We start from the raw sequence: 19,853 nt of genomic DNA on the forward strand, positions 1-19,853 counted from the left end.
ACGTGCTATTTGTTTAGGTTGGGCTGAAAGCTCGAAGGAGTTAATGATGTATAGGCTTCGGAGACACAAACACACACACACAACACACCAGGAACTGGGCTGGGCTCAAGGAGATTCGTTTATGGTTTGGCTGATGGTTTGGGGGGCGGCCCGGGGCAAATGTTTGAGGGTTGTGAACCGTGTATTACCCGCGCGAGGCGGAAGGCTTAGTGAATGTGGAGGTGGGGGGACAGGGGTCGGGGGCCTGGTCTCCGCTGCCGGGACCAGTCGCCTAGGAAGGGGAGGAGGCGGGGCGGTCGCTGCGGGCGGCCCTCTGCGAGCCGGTGTTGAAGGATGGGGCCCAAGTTGGCTGAGGCTCTGCCCAGGGCGGTGATGGCACCCGCGAGGCTTGCGTTGTGCGAGTGTGTGTATGTGTGTGTGTGTGTGTGTGTGTGTGTGTGCGCGCGCGCGTGTGTTGTGTGTTGGGGCGGGGGGAGAGGGCATTGTCGCGCGTTTTTTTTCAGAGGCTTTGGGGCGAAGAGAGAGACGGAGCGAACCGGGGCTCCTGGCTGTTGGGTTGGGATGCAGAAGTGGCGAGGGAAAGGTGATCCTTGCCTGGGGGCGGTCTCGGGCCACCGATGCTGCTCGGGTGCTGGTGCTGGAGGACCCGAAGGTGCCGGGGCGTGCGCGTTTAGACTCCGAGGAAGGGACGCGGAGGCCACTGTAGTAGCAAGGATTGAGAAGTTAGAAGTTGGGGTGCTTTTTTTCTGGCACTGAGGGAAGAGGAAAGCGAGTGGGCCGGGGGTGGATGAATGAAGGACAGGAGGCCTCAACCCGGCCGGCCAGCGAGGCGCTGTCCGGAGACGGTGGTGCTGAAACGCAGGGTGCGCCGGAGCTGCCGGCCGACACACGTGTTTACCCCGAGCCTGAGGAATGCGTGGGCCCTCCTAAGGGCTGTTTAATGAAAGCCACGATGTATCGGTAAAGACAGGGCAAGGTGGCTTCGAAGAAAAAATATTCCTCTTTTAAACTAACAGGTGAGTTGAACTGGGCACCCCTAATAAAAACCTCATGAAAAGAGTATACTTTGAGCAGAGAGCGCATCGTATAGGCACATTCATAGGATTCTAGGAGGGAGACTGAGGTAGCCATCTCTTCCTCACCGCGGTACTTTCACTTTTAAAAGCGTTGAGTCAGGAGCTGGTGCCAACTTACCTATTAAAGACTGTTGTTCAAGCATGAGGGTAGAGCAGAGCAAGTCATCAGCCTTCTAAGACAGTATCAGTGCCCTGGGAACACTCTCTTTTCACCTTCTTTTGATTTTGGTGTCTTCAGTCCTGTTCTTCTTCTCTGTGAGTCTTTACTCTAGCCATTTTATGTTGCTATACTTTATTCCTCTCAGTTACTCAGAGAGAGGGGACTTTCCTGTGGAATTCCGTGGCTCTAGAAATTTTTAGTGGGCCAGCAGGTACTCTCCCTTTCTTCCTGGAGCCAAGGATGTACTTAATTCCACTTGTTTTGTATTGCAAAAGGGGCAGATTTAGATTGAGAACAAAGGATTTTGCCTTGAGGCTTTGTTAAGTTGCTGCTGACCTACCAATTCTCCGTGACTTTAGAGGAGAGAATATAAGGAAATAAATATGGATTACAGCAGAGAGGTTTAGACTTTTTGACAGTAGTGATTTTTGCTTGCCAGTGGAACTGAGGAAGAGGAGAGAATATCTGTCAACAAAGCCTTTTGAGTGTCCATTATGTGTAGTCCAGAGAGCAACGTCAAAGAGGATATGGTGTGCCCACTGTGGCTTTAAGGAGCTTATAACCTAATGAAGGATTTAGCACATATACATTGAAAAGGGAACAAGAACCCAAAGTACATATTAAGCTATTTTTTGTAGACTCTCTTATGGGAATCTTTGAGCTAGTGATAAGTTTTGTTAATTTATTTTTGTAAAGCAGCTTCTGATTTACAAAGCATTTCCATTGTGTATGTCTCTTATTCCTAATAAGAAGCTTATAAGAAAGGCATCATTATCTCCATTTTACAAACAAGAAACTGATGTTCAGAGGCCAAGTGGCTCTCTTAAGTAGCTTAAGTGACATGGAGAGTGGGTGGCAGAAATGAGACTTGAACCCCACATTTCAGATTCCTCTTGAATAGGCCTTTGCACTGTACCAAAAGCAGAAAGAAGCGCTCACTAATCTTCTGACTGTATAATTCCATGAACTCTATTTTCTTCAAGCATATACTAACAGATTAGAATTAAATTTGCCATCAACTAAGTAAGTTTCCTAAATATGCATTTCCTTAAGAGCTCTTCCCCATTTCTAAAGAAACCAATCATCCATGATCTATTTTCTCCTTTTAAATGACTTTTAAAAAATTTCCCCCAACAATACAGAATTAATGCAATAAAATGATCAAACTTCTTAAAGATTCTTGAAATTAGTAATAGAAAAACTTTTAAAAGACCCAAACAAGGACTTCCCTGGTGGTCCAGTGACTAAGACCCTGCCATCCCAATGCAGAGTGCCTGGATTCCATCCCTGGTCAGAGAACTAGATCCCACGTACTACACCTGAGTTCACATGCTGCAACTAAAAGAACCTGCATGCCCCAGTGAAGATCGAAAATCCCATAGGCTGCAAATAAGACCCGCCGCAGTCAAATAAAAAAAGATTCCCCCATAGCTCAGAGGTAAAAAAAAAAATCCACCTGCAGTACACGAGACGTGGCAGGAGCCTCAACAGGAGCTGCAGGTTCAATCCCTGGGTCAGGAAGATCCCCTGGAGGAGGGAATGACAACCCACTCCAGTATTCTTGCCTGGGAAATCCATGGACAGAGGGCTACAGTCCGTGGGGTTGCAAAAGAATCAAATATGGCTGAGAGACTAAACAACAAACAGCAAAAAATAAATTTAATTAAAGACCCAATAGGACTTTGAAATTAGACACCTTTAAGAGGGCTCCTATATTTTGAAATCCAGTTTTGCTCACCGAAGAAAAAAGAGACTGTAAACAAACAAACAAAAAAGTGACATTCAGAACTAAAAACTCACTCTTCATCTCTGTGAAGTAGTACTTGTACAGTTCTCAATATGTATAAAATATTTCAGAATGAACTTGTCCTTTGATTCTGAAAGGGGAATTGATATTATTCTTGTTTATGACTATGGAAACATGTAAGAAAAGATCAGTATTTGTGATAGAGATATTTGACACCTATATACTTAACTGTAACTAAAATGCTTTCAGGGATGAATAAAAGGTTTTGGCAAAGTAGACCCCTAAACCCATGGTGTCTTATTTCATGTCTGCCTTATTACATACAAAAATAACATGAGGCTAGAAAGTCTCTCTTTTTCTTTTTAACCTGTAAATTCTTAGTTATTAAGCATGAGAGATTATATTTCAGTAAAACTTTCTTTGCATTTGTATTGCCATGTTTGTCAATAAATATGCCAGTGAGAGATCTCTGGGTCAGGAAGATCCCCTGGAGGAGGCAACAGCAACCCACTCCAGTATTTTTGCCTGGAGAATCCCCATGGACAGAGGGGCCTGGTGGCCTACAGTCCATGGGGCCGCAAAGAGTTGGACATGACTGAAGCGACTTGGCACACATGCATGCATGAATGCTAGTGGGAGATCAGATAGTAAGTTTAAACAGAAAAGTAAGGAAAGACTGATCAGATTAACTTCCATGAAAAGTAAAGGAATTGAGGGACTTGATCACAGAAGAAATGTGTCCTGTTTATTTGATGAGTGCAAAATAATTGGATTTTCCAGTTTTTCTGCTTCAAAATATTTTTGAATTGAACAGTTGGGTTTTTTGAAAAGAGACATAATCCAATTCTGTTTCTCTTGAAAGCTAATGAAGACGACTTTCTACTTGCTGTGAAATTGGAATTGCAGCCCCTATTGCTACAGCTAGAACCATACGAAAAATTAATTTGAGTTGCTACCAATATGTAGCTGCTGCTGCTGCTGTAAGTCGCTTCAGTCGTGTCCGACTCTGTGCGACCCCATAGACAGCAGCCCACCAGGCTCCCCTGTCCCTGGGATTCTCAAGGCAAGAACACTGGAGTGGGTTGCCATTTCCTTCTCCAATGCATAAAAGTGAAAAGTGAAAATGAAGTCGCTCAGTCGTGTCCGACTCTTAGCAACCCCATGGACTGCAGCCTACCAGGCTCTTCCGTCACAGTCTAAAATCAAGAAATTATTTAGTGTGTTTGAAATGCATTTTTTAAAAAAGATCATTAAGCAGTATGGCTCATTAAGTGGTGCTTTTGCACCACTATTTGATACCACCCTATAAGTTAAACTGGATAGTGTTATCATCATTCTTTTATAAACAACAAAGCAGAGGAACAGGTTTAGGTCATTTGTTCACAATCATAAAGCAAAAGTCAAATAGAATCAATTTCCTGATATACAGACTCTGTATCTCACCAAAGATGCTTTTTTATTCCTTTAATTACAACAGCATTTATGAAAAGAGGAGCCATTGAACTTAGTTATCAACAAAGGGTAATGAGAACTTTATAAATTGTTTACCTTTGCAAAACAAACCACCAACAAAATATATTCAGTAGAGATATCTGTTCCCAATATCTTATGCTTATAATAAGGAAAAAGTGAAAGTGAAAGCCTCAGTCATGTTTGACTCTCTGTGACCCCATGAACTGTAGTCTACCAGGCTCCTCTGTCCATGGAATTCTCCAAGCCAGGATACTGGAGTGGGTAGCTGTTCCCTTCTCCAAGGAATCTTCCCAACCCAAGTCTCCCACATTGCAGGCGGATTCTTTACCATCTGAGCCACCAAGGAAGTCTTATAATGAGGACAAGTTATTTCTTTTCTCAGTATTTGTGTATTGTCCATTTAACTGTGTGGCTGGGACATTTCTTTCACCATTTCTCCTCCTTCTCCACTCTTCTATTACCACAACTAGTTCCTACTCATCCTTCAGATTTTAGCCTCAGCAGAACTTCCTCAGGGAACCTCCACTGACTCCTATATTAATTGTGGTTACCTGACATTTGATCCTGCATAACTTTATATTTTCCATGTCATAACTCTAATCTCGTTCTTTGTTTCATGACTATTTCCCATGCTAGACAATAAACTTTACTGAGACAGAAACTATGCTTGGTTTAACTATTGATTTACTGACTAGTACCTAACATGGAATAGGCTCTCCATAATATGGGGTTGGGGCTTCCCTGGTAGCTCAGCTGGTAAAGAATCCACCTGCAATACAGGTGACCCAAGTTCAATTCCTGGGTCAGGAAGTTCCCCTGGAGAAGGAATCTGCTACCCACTTCAGTATTCTTGGGCTTCCCTGGGGGCTCAGACAATAAAGAATCCACCTGCAGTGTGGGAGACCTGGGTTTGATCACTGGGCTGGGAAGATCCCCTGGAGGAAGGCATGGCAACCCACTCCAGTATTCTTGCCTGGAGAATCCCCATGGACAGAGGAGCCTGGGGGGCTAGAGTCCACGGGATCACAAAGAGTCAGACACAACTGAGCGACTAAGCACAGCACAGCTGCATTTGGGATTGGCCAAAAAGTTCATTTGAGTTTTTGTATGATGTTCCAGAAAAACCTGAACAAACTCTTTGGCCAACCCAATAGTATAATATAATAACAATTGGAAAAAGCAAGTCTTTGCTTCATAATAGTTGTTGAATTTAAAAAAAAAAAAATGAATGTGTAGAATGTTGTTCCTGGTGGAGGAATCAAGCATGCATAAGGTCTGGGGTGATGAGATAGAGAGCCATGACATATTAGAACAAAAGAGCTCAGGAGGATTCAAGATGTGGGGGGTAGTAAGAGATAAGACTGGAAAGTTAGGTGGAATTCTGATCAATCATGAAGACTTTATGTCCTATTAAAGAATTTAGAGTTTATGCCAATGCCAATGACAAATGTTGCATTTTTTAAGAAAAGGGATGTAATAATCATATTCATGAAATTGTGATTTAATTGAATTTTGAATATAAATTGGTGAAGGGAAAGGATGGAGATGTGGTGACCAGCTAGGAACCTATTTCAGCAGTACAGAGTTCGAGTCAGAAAAGACTATTACCTTGCCCAGGTTGGTGGGGTTTGGGATGGAGAGTGAATGTGTATTTAAAAATATTTAGAAGGTAAAAGATCCTTATTTTGTGATTTGATGGGTAGGTGATGGCAAAATAGTCTAGTGTAATTGGCAGGTTTTAATCCAAGGTGGATGGATAAAGAACATTATGGAAAAGAAGCAGGTTTGGGTTTGGTGAGGAAAGTGAAGATTCATATTTCCTACTCTAAAATTTTGGGAATATGCATTCTAACCAAATATTAATACTAATGCCAAAGAAAGTGAAAGTCATTCAGTCATGTCTGACTCTGCAACCCTGTGGACTATAGCCTGCCAACTTCCTCTGGCCTTGGAATCTCCAGGCAAAATACTGGACTGGGTTGCCATTCCCTTCTCCAGGGGGTCTTCCTAACCCATGGATTGAGCCTGGGTCTCCTGCGTTGTAGGCAGATTTCTTTGCTGTCTGAGCCACCAGGGAAGCCTAATGCAAAAGAAGGAAATACTTAAATTCAAAGGTTCTTTGTAGCCTAAGACATCTGAAACTTCAAATGAAAACTCCCAGTAGGTTCCATTTGGATTATTCAAAGCTCTTCATTCAAGAAATATATTGAAATTCATTAACATTATGGAAATAAAAAGATAAAGAGTTTGCTAGCTTTTTTATAACCCTAAAGTTGACTCTTTTGTAATGTTGAGGCTGTGAAACTGAAAACAGTTGATGCAGTTCAAAAGACCATTCCAAAACTTACCCATCATTGTGATGAGAGCTGTAATAATATAATATAAGGCTGACCAAAAATCTCATTCAGGTTTTTTCATACAGTGTTGCGAAAAACCCAAGCAAACTTTTTGGCCAACCTAATACATTTAGGTGGATGCTTGGAAATTCTAATTCACTGGTAAGTTGAAGGTTCAATAATGGAAACACATGCGTCACTCATGGTAGTTTCATTGGCAAGGGCTGTGCCTGCTCATGACATGAGAATAATGGCTGAAAAAAAATGTAGATATTTTTGCCTACATGAACAGGTTTACTTTCTCCTGCTGAACTGATTGACTGAACCCTGAGTGGACATAATTATGCTAATTATGATAGGCAACTCTCCCATCTAGAACGTGTCTCAAACCAAGGAACAGGATATAACCCAGAAGGTTGATGTGCTAAAAATTTTGAAATGAAGAAATATTAATTTTAAGTTTCTCTTTTCATTTTCCTTGATCTTATTCTACATATCCAAATGATTATGCTTAGAACTATCAGAATTAAGAGGTTTCTATGACTTTTAGTTTGCATTGCTGCTTAGTAGGAACATCCTTTAAAATGTTGCAAGTCTCAAGAGAAACACTTCTACACAAATTTCCAATTTTAGACCAAGTCAAATGAACAGCCTAAAGTGCGGAGGCAAACTCAACTGGAAACGTAACCTGTCAACCCTCAAGCCTGGATCTCCCTCTGCTTTAGAGAGATCCTCAGACATGAGAGGAAAATGCACAACTAGGTGGATCATCTCTATTTTCTGTTATTTTTCTGTTGCTAGGCAATAATTGTGAAAGTAAACTATGCATGACCGGGAAAGAGAATGAAAACCCCATTTTGCAAGTGTTTCTTTAAAAAAATTCAAATCTAAATTTTATAATATCATGGTCTTCTTAGCTACTAATACAGTGCTGTATGTGTAGTGGATACTTAATCAATATTTAATGATACTATGAAATACACACTTTCTAGTAGAGTTCTCGTTCATTTTTAAAGTGTTCAACTCATCCTGAATTGCTCAAGAAAGATTCTAAAGGAACAAAGGAATGCATTAATTTTTTTCTTTAATTTTTGGCCACACCCCATGGCACGTGGGACCTTACTTCCCTAACCAGGGATCAAACCCACACTCCTTGCATTAGAAGGTGGAGTCTTAACCACTGGACTGCTGGGGAAGTCCCTAAATATTTTTTTTTAACACTGGTTTAAAAAAAATACTCAGCACACCAAATTTTGGTTAAACAAAGGCATTTAAAGTAATTTTTAAGGATCTAATCTAACAAACTAAGAACTGGGATATAGGAATGCATTTTATTTCCCTGGTGTCTCAGATGATAAAGCGTCTGCCTGCAATGTGGGGGACCGGGGTTTGATTCCTGGGTCGGAAAGATCCCCTGGAGAAGGAAATGGCAATCCACTCCAGCACTCTTGCCTGGAAAATCCCATGGAAGGAGGAGCCTGATAGGCTACAGTCCATGGGGTTGCAAAGAGTCGGACATGACTGAGCGACTTCACTTTCACTTATACAACTTTATGGATATGTGTTCCATATCTCAATATAGGTAAATGCAGTGTCAGTTTACAAAGAATGCAATTTTCCATTGTCATAGGTTTTCCAATTATAAGCATTCAAATGCCTGGATCACATTTGCTTTTTTTTTTTTTTTTTTAAAATACAGTTTGGCAGATAGCCTCAGAAATATTTTAGACTAAAAAAGATGTTCAATGGCTTACATGGTATGACTAAGGCCATCTTCCTGGCATTGGCACCCTCCTCCTTTTGTGCAGTATCTCAATGATCTACGAACTCTGCAGCAAAGGCAAATATTATAAAGACTACCAGCATCATCGTCTTCCCCATGATCATTTTAATAATGGAGTTAACCTTATTTGAGCCTCTTAAACTCTACTACCATTAAACTGTTTTCCACTAAATCTATGGCATAATTCTCTTTTGTTCTGAACAGGTGAGCCAACCAGGGAAATTCTTGTAATTTGGTGATAAGGGAGTAAAAGGAAGAGGTAGAAAAGGCAAGGCTCAGAGGCTAACCTGGAAAGTGGTAACAGCTAAATTGCATTCTTTTTCTGCTCTTTCTCCTTCATCAGGTTGCCTCCACATGGATAACTATGCTCAGACATATTGGCCTCATATAATATTTACCAGACAGTAGGAGAGGGAGTGAAATCTAGCCCCTAGATAAGACTAAATGCTTATAGTTTTTCTCTACCCTTGGCCCAATATTAAATTCTCAACAAAATAGCTGAGTGATCCTTGTAAAATGTAAGTCAGATGTAAGTCAGATCATGTTGCTCCTCTGCTGAAAACTCTCCAACGGTTCCCTATTTTGTTCAGGGTCAAAGTCATTTTAATGATTTACAAGGTCTCCAAGACCCGCCACCTTTCCCCCCTTGTCTCCCTACATCAACACATCTCTTTGCCATCTCACTTTTAGCCAACGTCACTGACCTCTTGTTTTATCCTTAGAGCCTTCACTGAATGTTCTCACTGCCTAGAATGCCCTTCCGCCATATACCCCATGTCTATTTCACTCTCTTTGTCCAAATGCAACCTCTCACTGTCTACTTGACAGGTCCTGCTTCCCTGATCACATAATTTAAAATCACAGCTCATACACTCCCAATCCCCTTTATCATACTCTACTTATATCTTTTTCTCTTATCTCTTGTCCCCTTTTAACAAAGACAAAGTGAAGTGAAGTGAAAGTCACTCAGTCGTGTCCGACTCTTTGCGGCCCCATGGACCATACAGTCCATGGAATTTTCCAGGCCAGAATACTGGAGTGGGTACCCTTTCCTTTCTCCAGAGGATCTTCCCAACCCAGGTATCAAACCCAGGTCTCCCACATTGCAGCAGATTCTTTACCAGCTGAGCCACAGGGAAGCCCAAGAATTCTGGAGGGAGTAACCTATTCCTTCTCCAGGGGATCTTTCCGACCCAGGAATCGAACCAGGGTCTCCTGCTTTGCAGGCGGATTCTTTAGCAACTGAGCTATCAGGGAAGCTCTGATAGCTTTAACAAAGATAGATGTTATCTTTCACCGTTGATTGTTTAATGTCTGTATCCCCAGCTAGCATGTGAGCTCTTCAAATGCAGGGAATCTTCATTTACTCTGCTCACTCATATATCTCAGGCTCCTTGAAGACTGCCTAGCCATAATGCTCAATAAATGTCTGTTGAATGAGTGAATGAATGAAATGTTAGAATTACCTACTATTCCAACCTCAGTTCTAGATTCTTTCTGTGGCAGAGAAGGTAAAGTCTTTACGAGGGATCAGTGAGCATTGATTCATTCAATAGATGATTATTGAGTTATGAATATGTCTCAGGCACTGTGCTAGGCCTCAATTAAAGGCATTCCTTCTTATGCCTCAGGGAGACCATCTTCTGTAGAGGAGATAAGCTGTACATAGCCGTTTGAGTCAAAGTGCCTTAAAAGAGGGGAGAATGACGTAAAGTGGGAACACTGAGGGAAAAGTGATCCCTCCAGGTATGGTGGGAGGACCACCAGGGCAGGTGTAGTGAGAGTGAGCTTGAAGGTAGGAGTTGTCCAGTGGACAGGATGGAGAATGGCATTCTGGGCCAAGAGCTAGTATGTGAAAAGGCCCCAAACAGCTTCACACATGAAGGGACCTCCAGGGAGCTTGCTAGGTGACTGGAGTGTGGGTGGGGACAGGAAAGGGCAGGAGATGAGAGAGCCAGAAAACAGGTCTGGGCAGGGGTAGGGGGTGGACACCAAAGAGTTTAGACTTTACCCAGGCAGAGAAGTGCATTGCAGATGTGGGACCTACCTCCCAAATGTCAATGTTGTCTTTATTAGGATTCTGACCCCATGATTTTATATAAGCATTTTAAAGTTATTATTTTCCTTGTCACTCTTCTAAATATGGAAGGGGAATTCCCTGGTGGGCCAGTGGTTAAGATTCTGCGCCTTCACTGCTGAGGGCCTGGGTGCAATCCTTGGTTGAGGAACTAAAATCCCAAAAGCCACATGGAGCAAGCAAAAAATTAAGAAATTAAAAAAAATATGGAGTATTTTTTCTCCCAAGATTGAAAAAATTTATTTACTTCTTAATTTTTGTTTTCTGAAATGGAACCATTGTCCATTCTACTGAGGAATAAATAAGTGGGAAATTATACTGCTGTACAACCCACCTAAGCAGATCAACAATCAAACAATCACTTCTCTGATAGAAGTTGTTCTCGCCTAGGTTCTAAAGGTAACCCTCTGTACTTCAGTGGGGTGCTCCCCTCACTGCTGTTAGAGTATTTTCAGGTTTGGTGACCTCAGATCACCCTTGTGTGATCTTCCGTGATTTTGTAGCTTTTGCGTCACGTGCCTGCTCTCTTTTTCTCTAGGCTTAATTGTCTGGAGAGTGAGGACTGTTGGAGATCTTTTTCTTTGACACTGGTTTTCTGCTGTAATAATTTTGGGAGGTCTTGAATAAGTATACTGTATATCTGTTTTTGCTCAAAGCTATGGGTTTTTGTGACTTTTAAATTTATTATTATATGATTTTAAAGCCCCAAATAAATGACATTCCAGTGTGTGAGTATGTGGGTGGGGAGCGGTGGTGGTTGGGTTTCTCATTGCTTTATTCCTGAATATTTTTCTAAGCCTTCATCTTGGTACCCACAGAGGGATCCTCATTCTATGAAGTACTGAGATTAACTTACATCAATAATTATTCACATCTTTTTTGAGACATGTATGTGCTGATAAATACTTAGCAGCATATGGCTTATCAGAAGAACTACAATATCTTTAAAATAAGACAACTTTTTTTTCAACTTAGAGACTGTCACCCATTATAAATTAAAATTAAGAAAGACAATAAAGTATTATATGTATAAATTTAAGACATAATTGCCTCATTTACCATGAACCAATCTTGCTAAGCACAGTTTAAAAATTATTTACTTGTTATGCCCCAGGGAATCAAAGTTTATAGATAATACATGATTTTCCCACGCTGTGAATCACATGGATAAAGAGTAGATAAATGTCTCTGTTTTTTCCTATTGCTTCATTATTTCTCTGTATACGGAACATAATAAACTGAATTTCTATTGATTTTAGAATATACTTAGTCTCCTTTAACCTTTGTTTTATCGTCTGCAAATAGGGTAATTGATATAAGTCAGGGGTCAGCAAAACTCCAGCCTGCCAGACAAATGTGGTGTGCAAGCTAACAATAGCTGTTACATTTTTAAATGTTGGAGAAAACATACAAGAAGAAAGATACTTGAAGCACATGAAAATTTTCTGAAATTTAAATATGAGCATTCATAAATAAAGTGTTTTTTATTTTAATGTATTTATTTTTAATTGAAAGATAATTGCTTTGCAAAATTGTGTTGGTTTCTGCCATACAAATGACATGAATCAGTCATAGGTATATATATGTCCCCTCCCTCTTGAAGCTCCCTCCCACCTCCCACCCCATCCCATCTCTCTAGGTTGCCACAGAGCACCGGTTTAAGCTTCCTGAGTTATACAGCAAATCCCCACTGGCTGTTTCTCTTACAGATAGTAGTGTATACGTTTCCATGCTACTTTCTCCATTCATCCCACCATTCTCCTTCACGTGAATGTTGTCTCTGCTTATTTTCATATGACAACAGTAGAGTTGAGTAGTTGTGATGGCAACTGTTTATAGACTGCAAAACCTAAAATATTTACTACTGTCTGACTGTTTACAGAAAAAGTTTGCCTATCCCTGATGTACCCTACCTCTGAGGGTTGGAATGGGGAGTGAATTTGAAGGGTTCTAAAAATATAAAGTACAGTTGAAGTTCATTACCCAGTGGAACTCTTTAATGAACAATTTTCAGTCTAAACTAAATCTCTGAAAGGACTCATTTAAGCAGCAAATGTAGTTTCAATTTCATAATTGTAATTTTTCTGGCCGACTGAGTAAATGACTGTGTTCACAATGGGGATGATTTTCTGGTGTTTGGTTTACATTGGGCATTGATTAGCCCCTCTGGCTAATGTCAGACGTTTATCTGGTGCTGAACACTTGATGTACTTTCCCAGAACATCCTTTTCCTGATTCACAGCTACTTCCTTCTTTCCATCTAATATTTTGTATACTTTATATTGAGGATTTAAAAAAATAGCACAGCAATTGCATTGGGCTTTTGCAGGCTGCTCTTGCAGTCACATCTCGGTTTTCTGCAGGATCTCACCTCTTTCTGAACTCTGCTAGCACTTGGTTTGTACCTCTGTTAGAGCACTTAGCACATTGTGCTGTGGGTTGCAGCTATTTCAGTCCATGCTTCATATTCTCTATCAGATTTAGGCTCTTGCCTATGTCATAGGGCTTTTTGTATCTCCTAAAGTGCTCTAGGCAAATGGAAGGTACTATAAATATTTAGCAAATGAATGAATGATTGAATGGTTGGGAATATTCAGAATCTCAAATTTTAGGCAAAATAGGTAATTGGGAATCAGACAAGAATTTGGAAATCAGGAAACATAGGAAAACAGAATTTCATATATGCCAGAGTCAGAAAACAGGAGAAACAGCAACCATTTAGTGACTTCAAAACTGAGATGGATTGTTGCCTCAAGGTAAGAAGGCTCATGTGCCATGTATAGCCTTTCCAGGCACTCACAAGGGAACCTGCAAGTCATGCTTAGGAGCTATTAAGTTTGTGACTTGGCAGGAATGGAAAATGTGGGGTCAAGGATGAAGGTGAATCCTCAAACTATCCACTGGATGCTACAGTCAGATGCTTTAGTACGTCCAGCAATGGTTTCTCAGTGAGGCAAAAGTAGGCTGGGGGATGAGGGAGGAGTTAAATTTTATTTAGTCATGGTTTGATAAGGGTTTCATGTACATGGCACTTGACACAGGGGAGCTTAGTTCAGATAAGCAAAATGAACAAAAAACTTTGGTTTGTCAATTGTAAGATTTCGCTTCAGAAATCATAGAATCGCCATTCAGGGAACATTTCAAAAACCACTCATCCAGTCCCAAAATCCCTTTTAAAACACTTTCACAAGTATTTGTCCAGACTTTGGCGTAAGATCTTCCAGGGCCAAGGAAAGCTCTCTTTTCAGAGGCAGCCAAATAGCTCTTGGCACAGTTTTACTTTTTTCAAGATTATTTCTTCTATTGGGCTGACATTGACCTTCCTGAGACTTCCATATGTTGGCCCTAGTTCTTTTCCTTGAGATTCACGCAACAGGTCTAATCTGTCTTGCTCTGCTCGTGAGACATTCAGATAGCTGAAGATAGCTACTCTGCCCTCCTCACTAGTCTTCTCCTTAGGCTAACAAGTTCCTTCAGCTGAACATCAATTACTGTTTCTAGTTTTCATAATGTTCTGGTTCATCCTTTTTGAACATATCTTCATTGTCTACATCCCTCTTTAAATGTCCTGCCAGTTTGTGATGCAGCCTTCTGATGCAGTGAGCTCTCTTACCTATGATTGAATGTAGCTTATGGTATGTTCCCCTTATGGGTGGCACTGTGTCTCTCTAATGGAATCAGGTAAGACAAGTTATGGTTAGCTTCATGCTGAAATGTCCTGACACTCTGACTAATCAATCAATTTGGTGGACGAAATGACGTAGTCCAATTAGTTCAATTTATTTAAAAGTCTGGCTGGTAAAACAAATCTGATTAGTACAGTGCCAACCTATATGCAGGTCAGGAAGCAAGAGTTAGAACTGGACATGGAACAACAGACTGGTTCCAAATAGGAAAAGGAGTACGTCAAGGCTGCATATTGTCACCCTGCTTATTTAACTTACATGCAGAGTACATCATGAGAAACACTGGGCTGGAAGAAGCACAAGCTGGAATCAAGATTGCCGGGAGAAATATCAATAACCTCAGATATGCAGATGACACCACCCTTATGGCAGAAAGTGAAGAGGAGCTAAAAAGCCTCTTGATGAAAGTGAAAGAGGAGAGTGAAAAAGTTGGCTTAAAGCTCAACATTCAGAAAACGAAGATCATGGCATCTGGTCCCATCACTTCATGGGGAATAGATGGGGAAACAGTGGAAACAGTGTCAGACTTTATTTTTTGGGGCTCCAAAATCACTGCAGATGGTGATTGCAGCTATGAAATTAAAAGACCCTTACTCCTTGGAAGGAAAGTTATGACCAACCTAGATAGCATATTCAAAAGCAGAGACATTACTTTGCCAACAAAGGTCCATCTAGTCAAGGCTATGGTTTTTCCTGTGGTCATGTATGGATGTGAGAGTTGGACTGTGAAGAAAGCTGAGTGCCAAAGAATTGATGCTTTTGAACTGTGGTGTTGGAGAAGACTCTTGAGAGTCCCTTGGACTGCAAGGAGATCCAATCAGTCCATTGTGAAGGAGATCAGCCCTGGGATTTCTTTGGAAGGAATGATGCTAAAGCTGAAACTCCAGTACTTTGGCCACCTCATGCGAAGAGTTGAGTCATTGGAAAAGACTCTGATGCTGGGAGGGATTGGGGGCAGGAGGAGAAGGGGATGACAGAGGATGAGATGGCTGGGTGGCATCACTGACTCGATGGACTTGAGTCTGAGTGAACTCCGGGAGTTGGTGATGGACAGGGAGGCCTGGCGTGCTGCGATTCATGGGGTCACAAAGAGTCGGACATGACTGAGCCACTGAACTGAACTGAACTGAAGATGGGTATCTTCTGGAACTTTGTAGGTCAGTGCACATGCTTGGTTGTGTGAGATGTCATCCACACACTGAGAGTCACATGTTCCTTTCAGGATAAGGAAGAAATTTCTCAGGTTCCAGGATGGGGCTAACACTACACATCTCTAAATTGCTGATGTATCAAGTTTATTTATTTATTTGGCTGTGTCAGATCTTAGTTGCAGAATGTGAGATCCACGTTGGGAGCATGGAGACTTAGCCAGTGGATGGTCAGGGAGGTCCCAAGTTTCTTAGTATTTCATTGTAAGGGCTATTACTTACTTTTTCAATGGGTTCTATCGAGAGTTCCAAATCAATTCTTGTCCATGTTTCAAAGTCCTGGTTTGGGGACTGAACTCTAACTTTTTCCCTCTCTTGTCCGGCTCTTCTCCTCATGATTGTGCCATCGGCACTCCCCTATCCCCAGCGCTCCCATGAGAGTGAAGAAATGCTCTTGTTCCCTGCAGTGGTGACTTTGTCCCAACAGAGGTGCGCAGTGACACATTTAAATTGGGCATATGGAATCTTAACAATACGTGTATATAACAAATAGGTCATTTTCCTTATGGAAATTTCCAAATATGCCAGAGTAAACAGCGCATGGGCTTAGCTGCTTCAAGGCATGTAGGATCTCCCCAGGCCAGCGATTGAACCCATGTCCTCTGCATTGGCAGGCAGATTCCTATCCACTGAGCCACCAGGGAAGCCCCCAAAGTACTTGTCACCCAACTTCAATAATTACAGATGCATTGCCAGTCTTGATTCATTAATACTCCTACCCCTACCCCTGCCCTATATTCTTTTGAAGCAAATCCCAGGCATCCTATTGTTTCAAGGTGAGGTCCTTTCAACTAACGCATAATTACTTCTCTGTCTATATGATCTCTGTGTGCAGACTGGAGCTTTCTCCTCTTCATTTCTTGTTTGTTTGCTTGACAATTTCAGTTGCAGACAGGGCTGGTATGGGGACAATGTCTAATTTCCATCTTTGAGCAGATATAATAATTCTTTCATCCCAGTAAACAGTAAGTGACTCTTTAGCATTGGCATTACTTTTACTGCAAGGGATTTATGGCCTCTCCATTCTTTCTCACATCATATAGGGCCTCCAAGTCTCCCCTCCAGAGTGGAGCTCACACTGGGCACAATGAGCCATTCTTCCATGACATGCAACATTCGGCTCTTTATTCCTTGTCATTCAGAGCCATGAATGTCTGTGTTAGATGTTCCTTCTCACATCAGTGGTTCCCAACCTGGGGACTCTAAACAACCAGGGTTTCTCATAGACCAGAATAAGGATCTGGGGACTGTTTTCAGTATCTCTTAAGCTTATAATCACCCTCAATATGGCACAGGCTATGTATCGAGTTTCTGGACTTCTGCTTGTATTAATATTATTGTTAGTTTGGTGAGATCATCTCATAATGATCAAGAGTCCTGCTTGGTAGCTAGAAATGTTTTCTATGAGCAAAAAAAAAAAAAAAAAAAAAAAGTGATTTTTTTTTTTTTCTCTTCCATTTCTTCAATAGAGGAGGAAAATAATTAAATGCATTCTGTCTGGGGACAAGTTTGGCTCCTGCTATAGCATTTGAATTCTGAGCTTCTATTTGGTCTGCCTTTAACCTCTGCAGAAACATTAAAATAAAACCCTTCTTATTGGTCTCTTAATCCTTCCCTTGTGCTGCTTTAAATCAGCTTTTCAAAGTGTATTGTCATGCAGTTGTGTTATCATTTGCATTTAAATGTAGTGAATAAAGATTTCCCAGCTGAAGCTCTAAGTGTTGGGGGGTGGTGTTGGGGGGAGATGTTTAAGCCTAATATCCCAGTTTGCCCAGTAAATCTTATGGCTCTGAATATTCATATAAGAGGCTTGAATGACTTCTCCATATGGAGTTTGCTCTTCCCAGCTGCATTTGTTTTGTTAATATGGGTTCTTCGTGGTTTCATTCTTGGTTTTTTTGAGCTCTAACAGTGGGTGGAGCAGGGACGATGGGGACCTGGTAAAGACTGTCTCCTGAGTGCGTGCGTGCTCAGTCGCTTCAGTTGAGTTCGACTCTTTGAGACCCCATGGACTGTAGCCTGCCAGTCTCCTCTGTCCATGGGATTCTCCAGGCAAGAATACTAATGGGTTGCCATGCTCTTCTCCAAGGGATCTTCCTGACCCAGAGGCCGAACCCATGTCTCTTTTAAGTCTCCTTCATTGGCAGGCCAGTTCTTTACTACTATCGTCACCTGGGAAGCCCTATCTCCTGAGCGGGCCACCCATCATGGACATTTAATGTAGTCTTTCTGGCATTGCTTTGCTTCACTTGCTTCCATCCTCCACTCAAGACAACCCACGGTCATTTACACACGCATACATTTTTTTTTTTAGATGCAAACTGGGTTATTTCAGTCTATTGTGATAACAATTTTTGTTTGTTTAAAGACATGCAGAAACACATTGTGTTTGAAAAGGCTGGCAAAGGGAAAAGGAATAAGCAATGAGATTGCTTATGAGGACTCTTGTTTTATTGTATGACAACAGCTGTGGGGAAAAGTTTGAACTTTATAAATTAAAGGGACGGGGAAGAAAAAAGAAAAACCCAATTTGACAATAAGGTGATCTTCTCAGCTTCCTTTTCCATTCCCTTTCTGTCTGCTTGAACTCTCTCCAGAGGGCATTTGCCCAAAGGCTTTTGTGGGAAATGATACCATCGATAGACACTCTGACTGGTGTCGTGACCAACTCTGTCCATCTCCAATAAATAATCACTGCAAACTAACACATGAGCTACCACTTATCAAGCATGGACGTTGTGCCAGGCACTAAGGGCTCTCCTTGCCTTACCTCGTTTAATCCTTACAACCATCCTGTTGTCATTCCCATTCAGCTAATGATCAGAGAGCTTGGGTAACTTGTGTCAAGTCGCACTCTAAGGGCATGGTGGGCAGAAATGTTAAACCCACGTGCTCTGACTCTGGAGATTACTGTTTTAACAACGGCAAGACATTGCCTTGCTCATCTGTGTGAAAAGGGCCAGTCAGCACTGTGTTAGGGGCTGTGACAATGCAGAAACAGAGACTAGGTCACATCTAGCACTTGCCTCTCCTGTGTGGGCCAGAACCAGGGTTGTTTGCAGGGGGCTGGCACTGCTCTGGGGAGCCTGCCTGAGGCCACCAAGTGCACATAGGCCAGAGGACTCTGGAGGCCACTAAGGAGACCTGTGGACAGTCCACAGGGCAGAGTGAGAAGCACAGAGAAGGACCTGGCCTAGAATGAGGAGACGCTAGAGGGAAACAGAAGAAGATCTGGAGCAAATCAGGAAGGGCCTGGGGCTTCCCTGGTGGTCCAGTGGCCAAGACTCCACACTTCTAATGCAGGGGGTCTGGGTTCGATCCCTGGTTGGGGAACTAGATTCCCACATGCCACAACTAGGACTCTGGCACAGCCAAATAAATAAAAATTGAAAAGAAAAAGAAGGACCTGGGCAATGACCATAAACAGAATGAAATATCCCCGTTCACCATTCTCCTTACTTAAAGGCACAGAGTCAGAATGGACAGATGTAAGTGTAAAATTGTCTCCCTTCTTTTACATTGTAGTTGGCAAGAGCATCTACAAATAATTATTCAGTAATCTTCTTCCTCCCACTCTCTGTAGAATGAGTATAATAATGCCTACCTTTTTGGACTGTTGATTGAATGAGATAATGTGAATATATTGTAATACCACCTCTTTTGACCACTTGTCTTCACCTTGAACCCTGGTGCATTAATTGTACCCCCTGAAAATCACAGATCCAGTCTCTAGGTACTAATTGATATAGATTTTACCAAACATTTTAGCAAGAGATAGCAGGCGTTACAGTCTAAATCACCAAAAATTTCCAAAATGTTCCATGCAACTTTAGGGAGAAATTTGGTTCTTCCCCATATGGCAGCAGGTTCATATCTCTTCTTCCAACAACTGCTCCCCACCTCCCCATGTGCTCCCTACAAAATACCACAGTCCCCCTGCCCTCACTTTTCTCAGCTTCCCTGGCCCAGCTCCCCCTCCAGCCCCTCCATTCCCTTTCCCACCTCTCTAAGTCCCGCGACTGGCATATCCCACTCAGCAAGCAAAAGCCACCACCGCTAGTCAGACTCTGCCCAGCTGGAGTTCTCTAAGTATGTCCCAGCCACATCAGTTCAGTTCAGTTCAGTTGCTCAGTTGTGTCCGACTCTTTTCGACCCCATGGACTGCAGCAGGCCAGGCTTTCCTGTCCATCGCTAACTCCCCGAGCTTACTCAAACTCATGTCCATTGAGTCGGTGATGCCATCCAACAATCTCATCCTCTGTCATCCCCTTCTCCTGCTTTCAATCTTTCCCAGCATCAGGGTCTTT

The 19,853-nt window shown here is 42.0% G+C and overlaps 1 protein-coding gene across 4 annotated transcripts in view; it reads left to right on the top strand.

Annotated features, from left to right (window-relative positions):
* NMNAT2 (nicotinamide nucleotide adenylyltransferase 2) overlaps positions 1-19,853 on the top strand; it is a 215,554-nt gene that overhangs the window by 52,723 nt on the left and 142,978 nt on the right. The window lies entirely within an intron of this gene.

This window comes from Bos mutus, chromosome 16, assembly GCF_027580195.1.
Source record: "Bos mutus isolate GX-2022 chromosome 16, NWIPB_WYAK_1.1, whole genome shotgun sequence".
NCBI classification, from domain to species: Eukaryota; Metazoa; Chordata; class Mammalia; order Artiodactyla; family Bovidae; genus Bos; species Bos mutus.